Genomic DNA, 20,280 nt, shown 5'->3' on the forward strand with positions numbered 1-20,280 from the left:
AAGGGACCTCTAGAAACCATCTAGTCCAACCTTCCTGCTCAAGCAGGSACACCTACAGCGTGTGGCACCTGGACCCACTAAGACGTCATCACTTGCCTTGGATGCTCCTTATCAGGCTGTCTGTGTTCACTCTCTTGAGCATTTCTTCCAGGTTTCGTTTCACACAGGTGCTGGCACGTCATGTTTATAAAGACAGACTTTCCTTGTCACTTTTGGTCCGATTCCCCCCTTTCCTRGAGGTCACGGCAGCTGAGAGTGTGCAGATCCAGTGACAACACAGTTCCCAGAGAAGCCAGCTCACTGTTTTAGCTTAGGGTGGATTGGCAAAATATCAATGCTACTCAATATTCATAGGAGCCTTTGGATTTTCTCCAGAGGTCTGTCTGGTACCGTGTCCTGTCTCCAAGGTGCTGCAGGGAGAAGGTAGGAGCAGGGCAAGCACTTCCTGATGGCTTTCAGAGCATCCAGCAATCCAACTAGGCACGTATTGTGGCTTCCCGAATTCCCAAGCTGGAATTAGCGTTACCGTATTTAATAAGTGAATGTGAATTTTACTTCCATAATTTTCTTGACTTTCTTTATAAACCTCACATTTTTTTTTCCACATCAGCAATGCCCTGTGCTGGAGAGTCCCATGGCTTAAATATAAATTCCCTTTTAACTCTTTCTTTTTATCCCTTTTGAAGCTTTCACCTCAATCGCCTGCCCAGCAGCTCTAGTACTTTTGGACATGGGGGCAGCTGCTTCCTTCTCTCCTTCTCCTCCCCAGGGACCATGTCCCTGCTGCTCCCCAACATGCCACGTTCCTCCTCCGCTCTGCTCTTGCCGGGCTGAAGGGGACTTCACCCACCTCCCCTGTGGTGGAAGTGACTTAGTTGGCCTGCTGAAAGGAGCAGCAATCCCAGAAACGTGTCCATGGAGGCTCCCTTCTGCAGGCAGGGTCCATGTCCCTGCTGGTCGCACATGGAGGGGACGCGGTGGCTTCTGGCTGCAGCAGGACTTCCCGCGCCTGCCCCGGGTAATTCCCTTTGTGCTGGTTTTACAGCAGGGACTTAAAGCCCTTCTGAGCTCACGACAGGGACTTAAAGCCCTTCTCAGCTCCTGCGTGGTTTAGCTCCAGCCTTTCCTGGTTAGATAATCTTGCACCTTGTGGACACGTTCGGTGACACGAGTTACACCTTGCGGTGGGAGGGAGACCACAGGCTCCTTTCACGGGCAGCTGAAGGTCCAGCCCAGCAAGTGCTCTCCCCAATAACCCACCTGCCCCTCGCCTCTCCCCCCGGGAACGTGAGACGAGATGTCACCAAGTAATTGCTTGAAACGGCCTGCGCTGCTTTACGTATTAAATTATATGGAAAGCGGGAGGCATTTTGCATTGCTTTCATTGGCTTTGTTGGCGCTGTAACAYGCACCTGCTATTTAATACCGAAATAAGTAAACTCCTCCGTGCCAAGCTTAGCTAAGACGTGCTGAACTGATTATGCTCCTCGGCGGGGGAGGCCGGCGCGGGGTGGCCGAGCGCTGCACGGCCCGGGCACGTAGAGACGGGCTCGCGAGGGGCTGCTCCTCCAGGCCCACCCCGTGGCACCACGTGCATCTCTTTTGCCAGTGCACCAAGTTGGAAGTCACTAGTCCTCTTTGTGCCTCACCAGCCCATTATCTGGGTGGAAGAAGGGCCGGGGATCTCAATAAAGAGCCATTTGTACCCTTCTTTTCCCGGTGCTTTGGAGTCTGTCTCCTCCCAAACCCTCCTAAGCTCCTGCGCCCCCCTCATGTGTCAGGTATGTGGGTGCACTCAAACTATGTCGCTTGCTTCTGCCCGCCTGCGTGGTGTGGAAATCTGCAGCGAGCGTTTTCTGCCAGGGGATGAAGGGGGCAGAGCTGCAGCTCGGCCCTTTGCAGCTCTTGAGCCCTGTGCTGCAGAGCGAAGGGGCCGCTGTTGATGGGATCTGCTATGGACGGGTCTAGTCTTGATGGGTTGGTCATAGAGGAGGATTTCTTGTTCGGTATAAGGCCTTGGAGACACCGTGTCCTCCAGGCTGTGCTTGTCTCAGCATCGTCAGGCTGAGACGTTCCTCAAAGACCCAAACCCTGAGTGCTGCTTCTGCTCTGCATCCTATGGACCCAAGAGTCAACCTGGACTCCATCTGTGGTGGTGAGGGGGGGACTTGGRCATCTCAGTCCCAGCACAGCATGGTCATGGTCATGGTCTTCATCACCAAAAACCCTTAACCAAGGGCATTCAGGTCACAAGCTGGTCTGGAAGAGAGATCGAGCTAGACATCCCATGAAACATGCTGATCTTTCTGCTTCTGAAGATGGARGAGCAGTAACAGGTATTTCTTGATATCATGTTAAGAGATTTAAGATACACAGATTAAGTAGCTGCTTTTTGCTTTGTTATTTAAAGCTATTAAAAACAATCACTGCAGTGTTCCTTGAAAGATGACGGATACAGTTGGAGATTCTTCCAGTTAAAGGCAGTCCCCAAGGATYGTTTACAAAGATAATGTTTTTAGTTTAATTAACTAATGCTATCAGTCAAAGCAGACCAATATATGCCTTCGCTACAGGATGCAATTTGGGAGCAAAATCTGATGGTACAAACAAAGAGAGTGTGGTGAGAAGGGTTCTAGGAGAGCTGAGAAGCTCATCTCCTGGACAGGGCAGAAAGCAAAGCCCTGGAGGATTTGCTGATCACAAAAAACTCAGCCCAAGTGATAGAAGTAGGAAAGACTTTTCCCAGGGCTGTGAAGGGCAGGGATAAAACCTTGTGTAGATTCCTGCTTACTGTGTGCATGACGAGCTGCTCCAGACCTTCCTGGGCTGCTGGGAGGATCAAGTGATCTTTGGGAAGAGCCCTGTCTTGCTTTGCCAGGCAAATTGAGGGTGGATAGGGAATGTGCGTGTTGCTCAGGGTAAATCCCATGGAGAGGGAAGGGTTTCTTGGGGCCAGTTTTGGACATCTGGCAGTTTAGAAGAGTTCTGCCTCTCAGAGTAGCAAAATCCCCAACGGGCCATTTCAATGGGACTAGTGAGGGCAAAATCTGTCCTTGTTTGCAGGCGACTCTTCATTACTGGTACCACAGTGCAACGTGTCCATTGGGACAGCAGACACGAGAGTGTCTTGCTTGGGTGTGGGGGTCCCTGCAGCTTTCCAGGTCCGATCTCAGGTGACCACCTTGTGACCACCTGGACATGCCAGGAGGGGACCTCCATTCCCAGATGCCACCAGCGCTGCCATCAACTGTGACCAAAGGGCAGCAACCCTCAAGCAGAAGTGCTTCTGGAGAGCAGGGYGGCAATGGAAATGCCCCTTGCAGGGATGAAGGGACACGGGACAGGGCTGCTGCTGTCCCCAGCCGAGCGCAGAGGCTTGGAGGAGGCTGATGGAGGAAGGAAGGGGACCCTGCACTGACTCCTGGGGTACCAGCATTAGCACAAGGGCTTGCACGGGGTTGAGCACAACCTGCAACAACCCCACGGCTCCTGTGCGGTCCTGGGCTYGTTGGTAAGTGGCCTCCTGCCTCAGTTTCCCCACTTGCAGTCCAGGAATGCACTAATTGTGCTGATGGTGAGGGCACAGCGATGAATAACCCCTCTCCAGTGCCTGCTATTTTAAAAGAAGAAGAAAAAAATCTTTTATGGCTTCCCATTAAGCTGATGACTGTTAATGAGGAGAATTAAATTCGCTGCCCTGTTGCCATTAGACAAATATGTGCTGCGTGTCCAGCAGAAAACCCCTCCGTAAATAACTGCGGAGGGGCGGAATAAACACGGTCCTCCCCGGAGCCGGGTGAGGTGCGGGAATGAGCAAACACAGGTGCAGAAGATTTGGGAGCTTTAAAGGAGTTTGGGGCTGCTTGGGACGCAAAGCTGGCTCTGGTTAGGAGCATCTTCTGCAAAAAAAAAAAAAAAAAAAAAAAAAAAAAAAAAAAAAAAAAAAAAAATTAAAAAAAAAAAAAAAAAACCCTATGTGCCTCTCCTGTTCCTTCCTTGCACTGACAGATGTTCCCTGCCAGCTCCTGATGTTTGGATGCCCCATGCAAGGGAATCCTCCTGTGCCAGCTCCGTTCCTCTCTGGGTGGCATCGCTCAGGGTGTCACTGGGGCTGAGCCGCCCGGTTCCTCCTTTTCCCCTGTCTAAGATGCAGGTTTCATGTGTGTTAATGCTCCCRTAAAAGCCCATGGAATGCAAGCCGACATTCTTTTGGGGTGCTGATGTGCTTGGTCGGGCCCAGCGGCCGGGAGAGATGATCCGCAGTGCCGAAGCGAAGGTCTGGAAGGATTTTCCATAGGAAAGTGTCACCTRCAGAGCTGAATGGGACATCTGTGAGAGTCCCCTGCACCCCTGTGTCTCTCCGCTAGCGAGCCCAGGCAATCCAGCGCTCAAGGCTCTGGGGGACCCCAAGAGATGCAGAGAAGCGGTTCTACAACCTAGAAGAGGTCTCTGCCGTGGCCGCTGCGGGGAGGGGATGGTGTTTGCTCAGCGGCCGCTCTGACACGCTGCGTGTCCGTGCCCTGGTGCTCCGCGTCCCAGAGGCCAACAGGATGTTTTGCACGGAGCCCGAGGCCCTGCGCACACATCCGCTGCTGCTGGCTCCTTATCTGGGTCTGAACAACTCCGCTGAGACTCAGCAAAACCAGGAGGAGGGATGGAGTGAGGATTTCCTGGCCTTGCTCATGTGTGATGACATGGGAGTCTTCCCTCAGCCCCTGGAAAATGCATAGCCAGTCAAAGCAGTGCAGAAATCACTCACAAAATCCTTCCAAACCCTCCATGCCCACCTGGAGGAACCAGCTTGGTGGAGAAGTTGGCCATGACAGGTTTGTGGGACATGGCTGTGCCCTTACAGCCTCCAAGCTCCCACCTGGTTGCAGGACCGGTTTCCCATGTACTGGACACTCATGGTGAGAAACGTCTCCACGTTGTGGGGCTTCAGTCCAGCCTTGGAGTTCACCATCCCTGCAGTGTGCCCAAGAGAGGGAGGTGATGGAGCAGCAGAATGGGGACTGAAGAGGGACTTGGAGGAGGGGTCCACGTGAGTGCAGCAGGGCATGGAGTAATAGTGAACAGAAAAGAAGGAGCCTTCTCCACAAGGGTGACTGCTTGGATAGATCCATCTGAAGCATGACTTTGGTCCTCCCTGGCCTGAATTCTCGCTCCTGAATGTCTTCGTGTGTCTGTGGAGCAGATGCCACCCCACAGAGATGCTCTTGGGCTGGGCCTCTTTAGGATGTGGCCTTCTCAATCTGCAGCAGTGCCATGGGAAAGGCAAGTAGAGCCTCAGGACGGCTCCACGCAGGTGCTTGGCCATGCACATGAGCTGGATGACCTTGTCCAACCTTGTCCCTTGCTGACTCCAAACTGCCTACCCACTTGGCAAGGGAGATGCTGCCCTGTGAGCAGCAGTGCAAGAGCACGGCGGAAACAGACAATCTTGGGTCACCAGAACCTGATGTCCATGAGGTCCATGATGTCATGTCAGAACACTCCGGCTTTGGGTGAGCACAGCGTGCAGGTAGTGGGCACCTCTCCCAAAGTTCCTGTGAAGAGCTCCGCTYGCAGCACCTGCAGATGAAAGGACATGGCATCTTGGAGCTGGAAACGCTTTGGAAATCCCTCCAGAACTGGTGGGACCACGTAAAGTTTTGACTCGGGTGACCCAGTGTGAGCGAGCCTGGCTAGGAGGAGATGCAGAGCGGCCGAGGTCCCCGGTGAGGCTGCTCTCACCAAAGGACACCTGCACCTCTTGGCAARAGGGGCTCTGCGGCCTGGCAGAACTTTCTGCTGAATATTTTGGCTGGATTCGTGAACTTGTGCGGCTTTTGTGGCATGGAAACTGCCTATAATTTATGCTGAATACAGCCCCATATATCATGTTGACAGTTCCAGGACATTATAAGATCGTTTAGCCCTTTCTCACTGAAAACAATTTCAAACCACAGGGCAATTATTTAATGATTAGTAGACGAGCCCTTCCATTAGGCCCACAATTGAGGGAAAAAAAAAATCCCCAAAATAAATCACGCCGCCCCTCTCCTCCCATCCCAAACTGCAGCATCCTGGAAAACAAGACCAGCCTCACCTGTTACTGTACCCGGTGGCATGGAAAGGAAAAGGCAGCGATGACTTGCATGGAAACTGCTGCCTCTGCTCCGTTGGCATCCCATGGCTTCGGTGGTTGGGAGAGACCTGTTTGGGTCAAGGAGCTGCTGAGGTTGGATRTGGGTCAAGCATCGGCAGGAGGATGAGGTGTTTAGAGGTGGATTCTGAAGGAGCAAAAAGCCTGGATGGATCAAASAGGTTCTTTTCCTCTGTTTGCCTTGTGCTGATGGGAATAACTGTGTGTCAAGTCCCSTTTGAGGAGGTCAGAAGGAACCTGTGCAGGAAAACTGGAAAATAGGGAGGCCGGAGAGTTCGCTGAAGTGATTACTCCTAGGTTGATCCAGGTTTCACTCAGTGCCATTAATTGGGGGTAACTGTGTCATTTGGGGACACACATGCATACATTTATGCAGATGATCAGTAATGAGCTATTAGTGTTTTCCAAGCAGTCTTGCAGCTTTATGTGCTGGTTTCCTTGGCTGCATGGCACACACAAGGTTCTCGTTTTGGGAGCGGAGCAGAGACTCTGAGACCTCTTTGGGTTGCAAATTTGTCCCTTCCAGTGACTGAGCACCTCCCTTTTGACACACTCTGCCCCAGACATGAGTTAATCCTGCAGCAACCGTGTTCCTGCTTTGGTGCCCAAGGAAAGACCATGCAGGAGAGCAGGAGCAGGAGCTTTAATGGAGCTACAGCCCTTTGGGATGCAGTCTGGAGTGAACTGGATATTGACACCATAGGGAGAGCTGAATTGCTTGTGGTTGGGATGGGGAAGACATCCTCTGCTCCTGGCACCTGGATGTTGAGCCTCTCTGGTGCTTGTGCATCTTCCCTGGGGTCCCGTCAGCCCTTGGTTCTTCTAGGGCTGTGCTCTATGATTGTAGTGAAAATGTCAGTCTTGTTGAAACGCTGATGGACAAAAGGGAAAAATCTGCCCTGCTGGGTGTTTTCCAGCATCATCTCCATTAGCAAGAGGACCACCAGGCTGGGCTGGAGTAAAAGGCTCAGACCGAGAAGAAAGCACAACTCGGTGCTTTGATAAAGCTCCAGATACAGGAGCTTTAGCTGCAGATGCCTTTGCAAGCAGAGCCTGGTAGGGTCTTCCAGGCTACACCATTCACCACGGGGAGCCCTCGTGCAGCTCCCAAACGTCGGTTTATATTTTGTACTGGTTTTYCTTTCCTTTGCTTGTGGTCATTTCCCCTCCCTTGAGTTGGGGGAGGAGGTTTGTGTCGGGGGGCAGGCGGATGTGCCCTCCTCCAAGAGACGTCCCCAGCGAGAGCAGATGGGACCTCCCTAGGAGCCCCTTCGCCGTCCACCTGGGGTGGAGCAGGAGGATTGCCCCCTGGATTTGCCCCGTATAGACCCGAGCTGAGGATGCTGGTGCTGCCCACGCAGCCTGCAAATCTGTCGGGAAGGGAGAAATGTTTGGGATGCTGCAAGAAATAAAAAATGGCCAATATGGACAATCTGCAGCTTTGAAACCAGGCCTTTAAAAGCAGAAGCTGGTTTAAAAAACATGAGTGTTTTGGAAATAATATATGTGGAGTTTGGGGTTTTTTTTATTTGATAGCTTCCAGCTTCTGTGTCTGTAGGATGCTTCTTTGGTTGCATTTACCTTTTTTTTTTTCTTTTTCCCCTCTAAATGACAGAATTTAAATAAAAAACCAAACTGACTTTTTCATCACAAAAAGCTGGAAATTCCAAATAGCCACAAGACGCCAGGAAATGAGGTTTTATAGAAAGCACCAAATAACTGAAGTCCTCTCCTGTGTCGACCTGAGAGGCTTCCTTAAGAAGTCCAACATCCCACTGTCCCAACCATTCAAGAAGTAACCCCAAGACTTCCTGACCTAGAGTGGCACTAATGCTGATCCTGCCATTTGAGACCCCAAAACAGCAAGTTTTAAGGATTTACGTGCCACATCCTAGCCTTGTGCTAGGACCCAGCCTGGGAGAGACACGATCATGTTGCATCTAGAAGGAACAAGTAGGATGAAAGGGCGAGCAATTGTCTTTCCAGGAAAACCCGTTAAGTCTCRCCACAAGCTGCAATCCCACCGCTCTCCGTCTTGGTTTGCTCAACAAATCAAGGGAATTATTACACCCCCTTTCCTGCCACCCCCAAAGCTCTCCGCTACGGTACCCGAGGGAGGCCGCTTGAAGAATTGCCCCGGTGATAGAAGCAGTAATTGAAGAAACGGATGCAATCGTGGTCTCCCAGAAGGTTGTGTGGGAAGCAAGTTTGGGAAGGATGCTCCGATAAGTGGGATTTTTGCTTTTGTGCTTTCCTCGAGCAACATCATCAAATCTAAGGGCTTCCTGTTCGTTTGTGCAGTGAGCACAATTGAGCACTGCTGCATGGCACATGCAAGAAACCTCTGGAAATGTCCCGCTCTGCATCAGGTGAGCTGGTAATCAAGGCTGCTCTTTAGACTGTAGTCTATYGACTCTGCCAAGCATCGCGTCTTGGGCATATTTTCATGCATCGGATAAGTGATCACAAGCCCATGCAAACATCTGGCTGGGAAGATGCTTCAGCTTTCCTCCTAAAACCCAATAATTTAATACCAATTTGAATAAGCTTTTACCGAGAACGAAGGATTTACTTTGGTTTTAGGGCCTTTTGCCTCATGCTGGACTTGATGCTGCCCTGCTGGCTGCATCAGGCTTCTCTGTCCCAGAAACGGTGCCCGCTGTTGAGTTGTGGGCCATAAAACTAGCAGGAGAGCAGCGTGTCCTCGGCATCTGCTTCCCCCAGGGAGGCTCGTGCACAACCCTTCTCCAGAACAGGCCCACCMCGCGGCCTCCTCTCCCTGCAAAAATGCGCTCAGATGACTTAACTTAACGACTTTAGCTCCATTGAACCGTTTCCAGTAGCGCAGTAATGTGTTTGGAGAAGGAAGGGCTTTCAAAAGGCAGCGATTTGCCCGTCCATTTCAAACAACTTTCCACTGCCGATGGGGAGAGAGGGAAGTCTGAGCACCCGKCGTGGGGACTGCAGGGTCCCCATGACTTCATTTCCATAGCTCTTGGCAAGGGAAGGACGCACCGGGCACCAAAGTCCAGCACTTTGGCTCCGTTGCACATTCCAGACCTATGGGGCAACCGGCAGCGGGAACTTGCAGGGAGACAAAAAAACGTGTCTGCACCAAGAGGACTGGGCTAACTGGGTGTCACTGGTCTGTAAAAGGTCAAAATCGCTTAGGACCTGCTAATATGTAACTGCAAATGCTGCTTCAGCCGTTTCTGGGAACTCCAGGGGACGGAGGGCAAGGAGGCGGCTTCCCCTTTGGTTCTATGGGGCTCAGATCACAGCTGGAAGGACCCAGTTGCAGTTTTTAAGACCAGCATTTTCTATGGGAAAAGAAAAAAAAAATAAGTGGAGCTTTGTCAAGGAAAAAAATGTAAAAAATATTGCTTTTATCCTTCAAAATTCCTCCATATCTGTGATGACTCTGATTCGTTCCAGCATTAAAATACTTATTTTCRTTTAAAATTGTCAACACCAATGCAAAAGAATTTCTTCTCATTCTACATTTTTAGTGTTATTTTAGTTTTTCTTTTAGTTTTACCAAACATCTAAATATATATCACAATATCAGCAATGCCTGGAGGACAGAGAGTCAGGCTTTTTTCAAGCCTACCTAATGCTTTGAGACATTTCTCTTTAAAAATAATAAAAAAGAAGCAACAAAACCACCTCAGCAAGTGTGATATCACAGTGCCAAGACTTGGTAGAAACAGACATTGCAGTTTCTCCTTTTGGCATTTTCCTCAGATCGAAGTTTCAAGATTGGATAATACACAGGCAACTGTGAGCATTGATTTCTTTCATCCTCTTTTTTCTCTCTTTTGTCCTGCAGTAGGACCTGCCACCTCAGAATTCTCCCAATTAATTATACAAATGAATAATAACTGGTATGTTGATGTACTGGTGATTTTTGGTTTTAGTGTAGGTCTTCCTTAAGGGTTTTATTCTGTTGTCTCATGACAATGGGACGTCATCTCATGGAAAGTAGATGCTTTACTGAATTTCAGCCATGTGTCATTGAGTGCAGTGATGTCTGAGGTCCCAGTTCCCTTCTAGTGGCCACAGGGTGCCCTGCTCCCYTGCAGGGTCCGTCTGTCCATCCCTGCTGCCCCCTGAGCTGACACCTCCCTATTTAATCCATGCAAGGACCTTCTTGTCCCCTGTATAGACCAAAATCCTTGGAGCACCCTGGGCACGGCAGCCGCAGTGATGGACACGCTGCATTTGTCACTTTGCAGGCTTGATTTGTTGAAAATTAAAAAAAAATCATCTTGGTGCCATGTTGCAGTGGTCATTTTATCTCACAGGGAGGTGGGAAGAGGTAGTGTTGACAGGAAACTCTGTTCCCTAGGGCCCAGAGAAAACCTCTGGAGCTGGGTCTCACTGGTTTGTGAAGCAGAAAATACTGGAGGAGCTGCATTGGTGCTCCTCATGCAGTCCGATCTCCCCAYGGCTCCTGGGCCATGGGTCAGGGCCTGGAGTCCTCTTTGGGTTGATCCAGGCCAGCTGATGCATTTTCACCTTCTGGTTCTGAAAATATCTCTTCAAGTGGATCGCTGTTCTCTGTCCTAATGCATTATCTACAGCATATATTTATTTGGCTTTAACTACAAACCTCCAGCRCTCACCAGAGTTAAGTATGGTTTCTTTTCTTCTTGTCTTTGCAAGATTCCCGTCCCGAAATTGTTGATAAATGGACCTTTCCAGCCAAATAATTCCAAAGAATCCCCAAAAAAGCCAGGAAAAATTATATCAAGATCCTTAAAACCTAACAGGGTAAGTGTGAAATTTTCTAGATAGCTTGGCATTTTGGAGAAATCTAAGGATGAAGAATTCTGGCCTTACATTTTCCCCTATCTTTAAAAATATTGAACTGCGGACGTTTCAGCACCTTGGATTGGGCTTTGTCTTTAATCTWCCTTGTTCCTGGTGAGCTTTGGTGTGCAGAAGTCCCTTTTTCCGAGGAAGGGAGCGAGTATCCTGTTTGCTGGTTACAGCACCTTGTTTGCAAGGTGCATCAGGAGGGCTCAGAGAAGAYACTAGAAGTGCCCAAAATGGATATCGGAGAGGCTACAAAGCCTTGAGGAAAAGATGAGCTAAATGACACGATTGCATCTAGCAAAGAGGGAATCTCCCGTGGCCTGGAAGGTGGGAATAATCTCCCAGTGGAGATACAGAACAAGGAAACCTGGAAGCCGATCTCTTTGTATTTTTGTCTTACGAGCTCTGAATTGCACGTCTGCCCCGGATCTGATCGGGATGAAATATCATATCTGCGGCCGATGCTTATCTCTTCAAGCTGCCCTTTGTCTCCCTGGCTCGTGGGGCTCTCCCCTCCTGTTTTCCCGTGCGCGGCGCGGGGCTTTGATGTGGCGGCGAGCGCCGGCGGGCAGCGCCGGCCCCGGCTTGGCCACGGGRCGACGCGGGAGCCCCGAATCTCCCCTTACAACCATGGGAACCTGGGCGTTCACACGGGAATTCCCACCGCGAGAAAACGCACCTGTGGAAACCCCGTGCTTCTGTTTCCAATTTTATTTACAATCCCTTTTTATTTTTTTTAAAGAGTCTGAGCAATTTGGGCTTACCTGTCCTTTAATATAAAATAATTGAAAGCAAAGCTCTTAAATGCTTTATAATGTCTTTTTATCTGCTTTTTACAGTTGGGAGCAGAGGCTTTGTTCTTCCGAAGTATCCAGGTTTCTAAGCCTGAATTACATTTTACCTTTGCGCCAAATGCCTTTACTAGATACGAACAGCTGGTCTTAATCTGATCAGATGGTACCTGCTGATCTCTACAGCAAGAGCAAAATGAGGCCAACTGTGTYGGAAAGCATCATGGGCTTTGCTGTAAAAATTCACTCATAGTTTTGGCGTTTTTTTTTAAGTAATGATGTAGGGAGACACCTCACACTCACGCCCTACGTTTTCCATTAGTGGTAATTTAACACTTTGAAAAACGTACAGTTACTTGCCTAGGTCAGCTGAGTATCAGCATGTAGCTTTTCATTCACATTTTTCATTTAATCCAGTGGCTTTGAATTCCTTGCCTTGTGAGTTCCTATATATGAAGATTAGGAACCGCTCCTGGCTATGAAGAATTRCATGCTTTTAGGTGAAACTTAATCCCTTGTAAAGGGTTTTGTTCGCGACGTTCTTCCCTGTTCGTACTCCAGCCTTAGTTGTTGAAAGTGGATGACACAGGTGAAGACATTCACAGACAACAGGTAAAAAAAGAAGTCGGAGGATTAAATCTTCATCAGAGGCTTTAGCAATCTGGCATCCTTCTGCTTTCCAGGAAAGAAACAAAACAGAAGAAATGAAGCAGAAGTCAAGGCTGCAAAATCCACTGAGGATGAGTTGGGTGCATCCATGCTGCCTGGGTTTAGGCAGGGTTTGGAGTGGGAAGTCCTGGTTTGGGGAGGTTTTGGTGTGTGACACGAGCACTCTCCATCCCTTGGTCCTGCTGGGATTTCTGTCGGAGACCTGTGAGACTCCCAGGGAGGASCCTCTGGGTTAATTTTGTGCCGAGTGGGCAGCTGAAACACGGATTTCCTCTCATGGCGTTGGGTAGCTTGCACTTCTCAGGAGATGTAACTCTCCAGCGGGATCTGGCGGATGCCCTTCATGTCCCCCACTCCTTGCACAAGTGCAGGTTTAGCTTCACCACCGTTTTACCTGGGACTGCTCAGGTTTGGTGGAAAAAAACAAGAAAAGGAGGAGGAACGAGGCATGGACTCCCTTCAAAGGCTCTGTTTGGTGCAACCTTCTTGCATGCAGCTTGGGATAACTTGTGCTTGGCAAAACAAAACAAAACAAAACAAAAAATGAGAATTGCTTCTGCCAAAATCTGCCATACTTCTCCACGCCAGACAGCCACAAAAATTAACCTGCCAAGAGTTTTCCTTGAGCCTTCCCTCCTGTCCTCAGCATCTTGTTTAGAGGCCTGAAACACAGCAGCAGGATCCCGTGTGGGATGTTGAGGTTGTCTCCCCTGGTCCCCACCAGCCCTGAGAGCTGGAGATGTGGCCTGGGACATGGAGAGGGACAAGCCCGGAGCAAACATCTGGGGAGTGATGGGCTCAGCAAGCCAGAGGCGGGCTGAGATATGTGATTTCCCGAGCATATTATGTCAGGCATGGTGCATGTCCTCCAGTGAAGGACAAGGGGAAAAATAAYGATAAAACAAGAAATTAGAGGACAGATTACATAGGTTAAATCACAAATCTTTTGTAGTCAGCTGGCGGCCATGGGTCAACCCCTAGCTGGAATTTGYCTGCACACAACTTTAGCAAACAAATATGACAAAAAATATATAAATAAATAGAAAAATCACTGTTTCCAGGCAATTTTGGGAAAAGACAGAAAAAAGGGAGAAAAAAAGGTTAATTCAGTGGCTGAGCTTTTTGTTGCAAGTTGCTCATCTGGCTCCAGTAGAGTTAACTACTTTATTGAGTCCGAACAAAAATTCAGAAATTTTGCTCCTGAAGAAATCCTGTGAGCCTGTCCCAGAAGTGGGCTGCCCTCTTCCTTTTATGAATCAGTCCCCAAGATATGTTCGCATTCCTGAGAAACAAGCCTGGAATAACACGGCTGGCTTTTGGGTGCAATATACTGATTATGAGGAAGCAACCGTCTACCGCGTATGAATAGCTTTTATGTTGAAAGAGGTCAGCACTATAGCACTTGCTGAGAAATGGCTTTTTAATGTTCTTTACGTGCTGTCAGGGCATAATGAACGCAAACCGTCGAATTGGCTTCGTCAGAGYGATATTTTATTTTTTTGCTTTATCGACCAGATGCAATGAATCTCAGATCAATTAGTTTTGCTTTGAAGTTTGCTCTTGATCCAGATCTTCAATAAAAAGGAAGTTTCCAAATCACTGGTCTGTGAACACTGTTTGTGATTAATTACCCTTTTATAATCTGAGGAATTCTGGTCGTGGCTGTATTTTGAATACCTCAGACTGCATGGGGAGTTTTATTTTGGCTGGTATATTTGGAAACTGCTAATAAACACCTACTTCCTGTTTTTCTTGCTACTGTGTGTAACAAATTGTTAAAAAACTTGCTTTCCTATTTCAGCTGCTTGCATGTTCAACCCGACCTGAACTATATTATTGGTTAATCAAGTCACATATCATCTGCCAGCCAATTTTCTCAGCTATTAAAAGCCAAACTTTGGCTGCAACAAAAAGTGAGTAACTTTGCCTTGCAATAAAGCTGAAGGAAGAAACCTTATATAAAGTCTCCAGTAGAGACAAATAGTGACTGATCTGGTTTTAAGTTTAAAAAGGAGATTTATGTAAAGCTTCCTAAAATAACAGTATATTTTGCTGCCAATGTCTGCATCCTTGGTACAGTCATGGGTCTCGAGCGCTTCCTTCGCCCTGGGAAAGGCGTCCGAGCTGCGCCGAGCAGAACGAACATCTGCTAGCAGCGAGCGGGCAAAGATTTTAAGGTTAATATTGTATGGAGGATATTTGTTCAGACAGGATGAATGCCTTTGTGAAATCTAATATTAGACTATTTCTAGGTATGTCCGGTTGGCATCGAGTTCTGCATTTTGTGCGCGAACAAATGTTAATTAACAGTAAAAAAAAAATAAATAAAAATAAAAATCGCACTTTGTCTCTGCAGTAATGCGGCGTGACGGTGGAAATAGATTAGTTATAGCTGATGAAAAGCCCTTACTTTTTTCCGCCTCCTTGCGAAAGTTTTATCAGTGTTTTGTGCCGTTCGGGGTGGTTGTTTGCCTGGTGCGGCCGGGGCCGGTGACTCACGGGCTGTTTTCAACACTTTGGGTGCMCGGGCCGGTAAAACCCTCTGTTTCATGTGGGTTCATTAGTGGCAATAAACACTCTCTGAAATTCCTCGGAAATTGTGTGCTCAGGTTTGAAGTGATGTCCCTTGGCTTTTGAGTCTGGTGCAGCTTCTAAGGTTTTATATGTTAAATATGCAAATATCTATTATGCCAACGCTGGATGCTTTGTGTTTATTGGGGGGTCTGGAAGAGCAACAGCACAAACGGTCTTGGTGGGAGGAGAAATGGAGGGGCAAAATGTGGTTTCCCAGTTTCTATTGACTTGGGAACTGGRAACACGGTGACACCAATGTCTTGGTGTCACCGTGGCTTGGCAGCATCCCTCCAGCACCACTGCAGCCAGGCACAACCTGAGGAGACAGTCAGCGTGGTGGAAACACGGGTGCTCCTTCCCTGGGATGGATTTGAGTCCTTGATGTCCATGATCACATCAAGCCCAGGTTGTCCTCTCCCTGGCCCATCCTGGGGTGAACAATGTAAATGCCAGTGGTTGATGCTTGGGTGACCATGGCCATGAGGAGCTCATGGCATGTTCAGGCCAGCTCTGTTTGGCAASAGAGTCTTTCTCGGGTCCCTATTCCTAATCCAGGACATCCTTACCTGGCCAACTCTAGGCAGAGATGTCTTCAAAACAAAACCAATYGCATTTGTGGCTTCCTTAATGCATTAGAGCTTTGTCCATCACTAACCAGAGCCTTGACTGGTGCTGATGGGGAAGACCAAGGCCAGAATAGCCTCGTGTGCCCAGGCAAAAGAGCCCTGCCTTGCTGCCCATGCTTGGCCGTGGCTTGCACACCAATGTTCATGAAGGCTTCCAGGAGCTCCAGCCTCATTTTTCCTAAACTTCTTCTAATGCTTCTCCTCTGTCCTCATCAGACTCCTGGTTCTTGTGGCTGCTTTGCACCTGCTACCGCTGGTGTGTGCGGCAGCACCGTGGCGTCCCCTCCGGACACTTCCCCTTTCCACAATAGCCATTGTCACGGCCCCGGCCGCCTTCCAGGCCTGAAACAGTAACGTGCAGCAGAAGGAAAGGGGAGGAGGTGGAAGTCGCTGCAAGTGGCGGCTGCCGGGAAATCCACCTGTAGCCTTGGCAGGCAYGGTGCATCAAACGTCTCCGTGTTGCTTGAGTCATCCTGCAGTTTTCTCCGTCCACACGTTGGCAGGATGTGGGAGGAAAAACCAACAGAGTCCGATGGCACGCACCATGGGCCAGGGCAGCTCTCCGGGGACTGTGGAAACCRCAGAGTCGAGCAGGTCTCCGACTCCTCTGGAAGGGAATCTGGGACTGACGGAGCCTCCGGACGATCTCTCCAAGGGAAACTCACTGGAAGAGCTGCGTGCCTGGTGATGGGACTCTTGGCACGGACCTTGCTTACTAGGAGATGAATCTCTGCTCTCCAGCACCTGCTTTTTCCATGGCAGCGGTGCCAAGACGGAGCGCGAGATGGAAATGCTGCGTCCCTCCCTTTCGTTGGGTCCAGCAGGTATCCGATGGCACTGGCRTCATTAAGAGTGCCTGTCAGAGGCACTTAACCTTGCCAAGACCTCTCTCTGGCTGCATCCACAGTGCTTTATTCCTTAACCATAGTATATTCAATGGTTCGAGTCGTCTGCAGTTGTGTTGCCGTCTCTTCCAAGGAACCTCCAGAGACACAGCGCACCTTCATGGAACCGCTTGTTTTCCAACCAACCCCCTGCTCCATATATTTGTTATATTTAGAGCTTGTTTTTGGCTGGGTTTCCCCAGTGTGGGGTTTGTCTAATGCTCTCTAGCTGGAAGCAGCTCAGCGTGTTGCGCCCTGCCCTTCAACAGCAGGTCCTGCCCAGGTGGATGGACAGCAGCCAGTCCCCAGAGCTGGGCCTTGGCCGCCAGGAGGAGCAAAGTGTGGGGAGTTAACGTGGATTCCCCTTCTCAGGTTGTGCARAGCTCTATTTGAATGGAGGACCTGGGCATGAAACCTTTAAGGTCCACTCTAGTTGGGTGAAGAAGATCCATGTTGGAATGACTTCACTGGACCAAGTTGGAGAGGTCCAGCAAGTAGCTTGCAGCACGGCTGAGGGGCTGGATCAGGCATCCTCCACCAACCACAACTATTTGCACTGCATCCCCACGAGTGTCACAGGTACCATTGCATCCATAAGGCCAAATCTGTTGTTTTGAAGTTCCAACCAGGCACRAGCAAGTGGCACGGGGAGCTTCACAGGAGCTACCACCATGCCTCTTCCAGGTCCTTCTCCTGKTGGTGCTGGTCATTAAGACCCAACCAAAGGAGCAGAGCATCTCATGTTAATATTCTAAACTTTATTACGGTCTACAAAAATATTAGAAACAAAACAAAAAAAGAAACAAAAGAAAAAAGAGAGAAGAGGTAATCTGGAGAATGTTTGATGGCTGGCCCATTTGTGTTTGGAAATGACACAATGTGTGTGTTTTACGATAGCCACAACCACTTTGGGTGAAGATAAGAGATTTAACATAATGTTATTTTTCTTTGCCGTCACTTAAAAAAAAAAAAGAAGCCAACATACCACCACTGAAAAACATAAACACAGTGGCCTTTTATATCTCCTTCCTAAAACCCGGACTGCTACAAATATGTTTTACTGAATGGCTGGTGTTTTGTTTCCTTTTTTTTTTTTTTTTCCCCTTTAAGTAGCAGCGATGTTGGTCAATTTTAAAACAGTTCCTTACAGCTTTCCAGATAAATAAATTAGAAGTTAGAGTTGGTTTAGTAGCCACTTCCTGCCATGAAGGCCAAACAGGATTCATTCCTTGTTTTCGCTGTCACGCAAGGGCCAGCCCGTAAGCACACAGGTTATGACTAGGGGAGTGTTTCAGCCTCCTCGCTATTTAATTAGTCATATAATTAACACTTACTAAAAGGAGGTAATTTTTTCCAAGTTCTTGTAAACTCCTAACCACTTCTTTGAGTTATTGCCACGTTCAAAAAGGTTTCTGAGGAAAATGCTAGCGTTTTCCAGCCTCGGATAGCTTTTTCTTTTCTCCTATGGACCCGCAGGAATTACACAGAGTAGAGCAGAGTTGCAGCCCCCAAAAACCAAATTATTCCCTTGGCAGCCTGTGCCCAAAGCAAGGCAGCTGGGCAGCACTGTAGTGGGAGAATATGAATTTATGGGTAGGAAAATYCAGGCAGATCTAAGCTGAGAGGCGATGCCCCCATCCCGCCGACCCTCGCTGGGTGGTGACGCTGTCTGCGCGCTGCAGTGGGAGCCAGAGTCTGGCAGGAAATCCCTGCGTTCCCCCGAGTATTTTTTTTTTTAACCTGGATCCTTTCCCTGGGGGAAAAGGGGTCAGCTGGGAGCAGTCAGGAAGGGGCTAACCCCCCTTGTCAGCGGAGAAAAAAACACCGCTGAGCTACAGCCGTGCTCCAAAGCTCCCCAAGAATTCCCGACGGGCTGCGGAGCGGGGTGCGCGGGAGCGCGCGGGACGACCCGCTGAGCAGCTGGCTCTGATCAAAGGCTCACCGCGCTCGCCCGGCCTGACAGCCCTGTTTGTGCTGGCCGATGGGGAGCAGGTTTGGGTGGTGTTTGCTAGCCTAGTTGCCTTCCATGAGCGGGAATGCAGGTGGGATGGTGCCCAGAGCTGCCGTGCTGTGTCCACCACAGCATTCCGGGGGACACCCTGTAATCTGTTTCCTGGACGAGTATTCTGGGGAGGTGCAGAGCACAGGCAGGATCCGCTGATACAGAAGTCTGGAGCTCTTGGAGGGATATGTGACATTTCCGTAACAAAAGGATCTAGAACACTGCAGGATCTGTATGGACTTCAAGGAGGTGGAGGAGAAGCGAGAGGAGATTCTTGGGGGCTCTAATTTGGAGCTACTGAGTTTCCTATCTGTTGCCCTGCTGTTGGTGGAAGACCCAGCAGCTTGAGGATGTCCCTTGGGTCTTTTGTGGGCAAACAGGAGTATCTCTGCCCACATGTATTGCTTTTTGGCTCCTGAAGGAACCAACCCCAGGAACCAAACTACCAAGAGACAGTGGACAACCCCGTGAGATTTGTGCTTCCCTGGGGCAAGCAAGTGGGGTGAGTAGATCTGGTGTGGGATTGCTTGCCAGAGGACATGCTTGTTGCCCCCTGACAAGGCAGGTGGCATCCAAAGCTGAGCTGTTGAGGAGTTTCCACACTTTGCCTCATTGGGGCATGATTGTCCCAGGAGGAAGAGACCTCCTGATAACACTGTCATTGGGGCACTAAGTGTTTTGGCCTTTGAGAAGACTGGAGCTCACATAGCTGACTTGCTGCCTCTATTTTCTCCTAGCTTTTCCTCTCGTTTTCCTCCTCCGTACTCACTTTGGTCTCTGCTGGAGCGAGAGAGAAGGGCCCTCACTTAAACAGCCAAATCTCTTGTCCCTGGGTTTCCCCAAAAGAGCACAACAGACATCAGGACCAGGAACCATGTCTGCAGCTCCCTCCCTACCTTCCTTCATGTAGCGCTAATGTTGGGGCCAGGAAGAGCAGACTGAGAGAAAGGGAATATTTGAGTTGTAATCCCTACTTTGGTCCTGGCTTCCTTGAATGACCCTCTCATGCCTGGTTCTAGCTAGTAAAATGAGGGCAATAATATTAAGAACTGTTTAGCCTTCCATCTTAAGGAGACAAGACTGCATTTCTTCATTAAAGGTCAGGAAGAAAGCGAGTTCTCCCCAAGTTCCCAACCGCAGTTCTCCCAGAGCCCTGCTTAGCACTTCACCCAGAATCTCTTCCCGGGTTAAGGGGACACTTTCCCTTGCTGTTAGATAACCACTAGGCACCTTTTTGGACCCAGAAGAAGGAAAAGGTCATTAATACTGGTCTGAAATAGATAATATTAGTGGGTCAAAGTGAAATATCATTGGGCTAAATTCTCTCCATTTTGTTTYTAAGTGGACAAAACTACAGGCTGAGGTTGACATTGGCTGAGTCCTTGAAATGACCATTGAAGCAAACAGCTCTGCCTGTCTGGGTGCAGCTCCCCACTTGCTAACCAGGATTAACTGCATGTTCCCAGGAGGAGCTATGGTTTTCGGGGAGTGCTGAGTGTCTATRCACGTTGCTAGTGGGGCGCCTGCCACAACTGGTCCCTCCGGAAAACTGTCGCCCTTATTTTTGCAGAACGTCATCCGTCATATTTCCTTGCGCGCTGTGGAATGCACTAAATAATCAAAGGAGCAGCTGACAAAATAAATGAGCAAAGTGTGTTTTTTATAGAGACGCCGCACAAAGAGCACGATGGTCCATTTGGGATGTGCCATTTCTGCCCTGCATGAATGTGGACGTTCACAGGGCAGCTGACGGAGAAGGTCGCTCCTGTCC

Source organism: Nothoprocta perdicaria, unplaced genomic scaffold (assembly GCF_003342845.1).
Source record: "Nothoprocta perdicaria isolate Ctin4 unplaced genomic scaffold, notPer1 scaffold_76, whole genome shotgun sequence".
Taxonomy (NCBI): domain Eukaryota; kingdom Metazoa; phylum Chordata; class Aves; order Tinamiformes; family Tinamidae; genus Nothoprocta; species Nothoprocta perdicaria.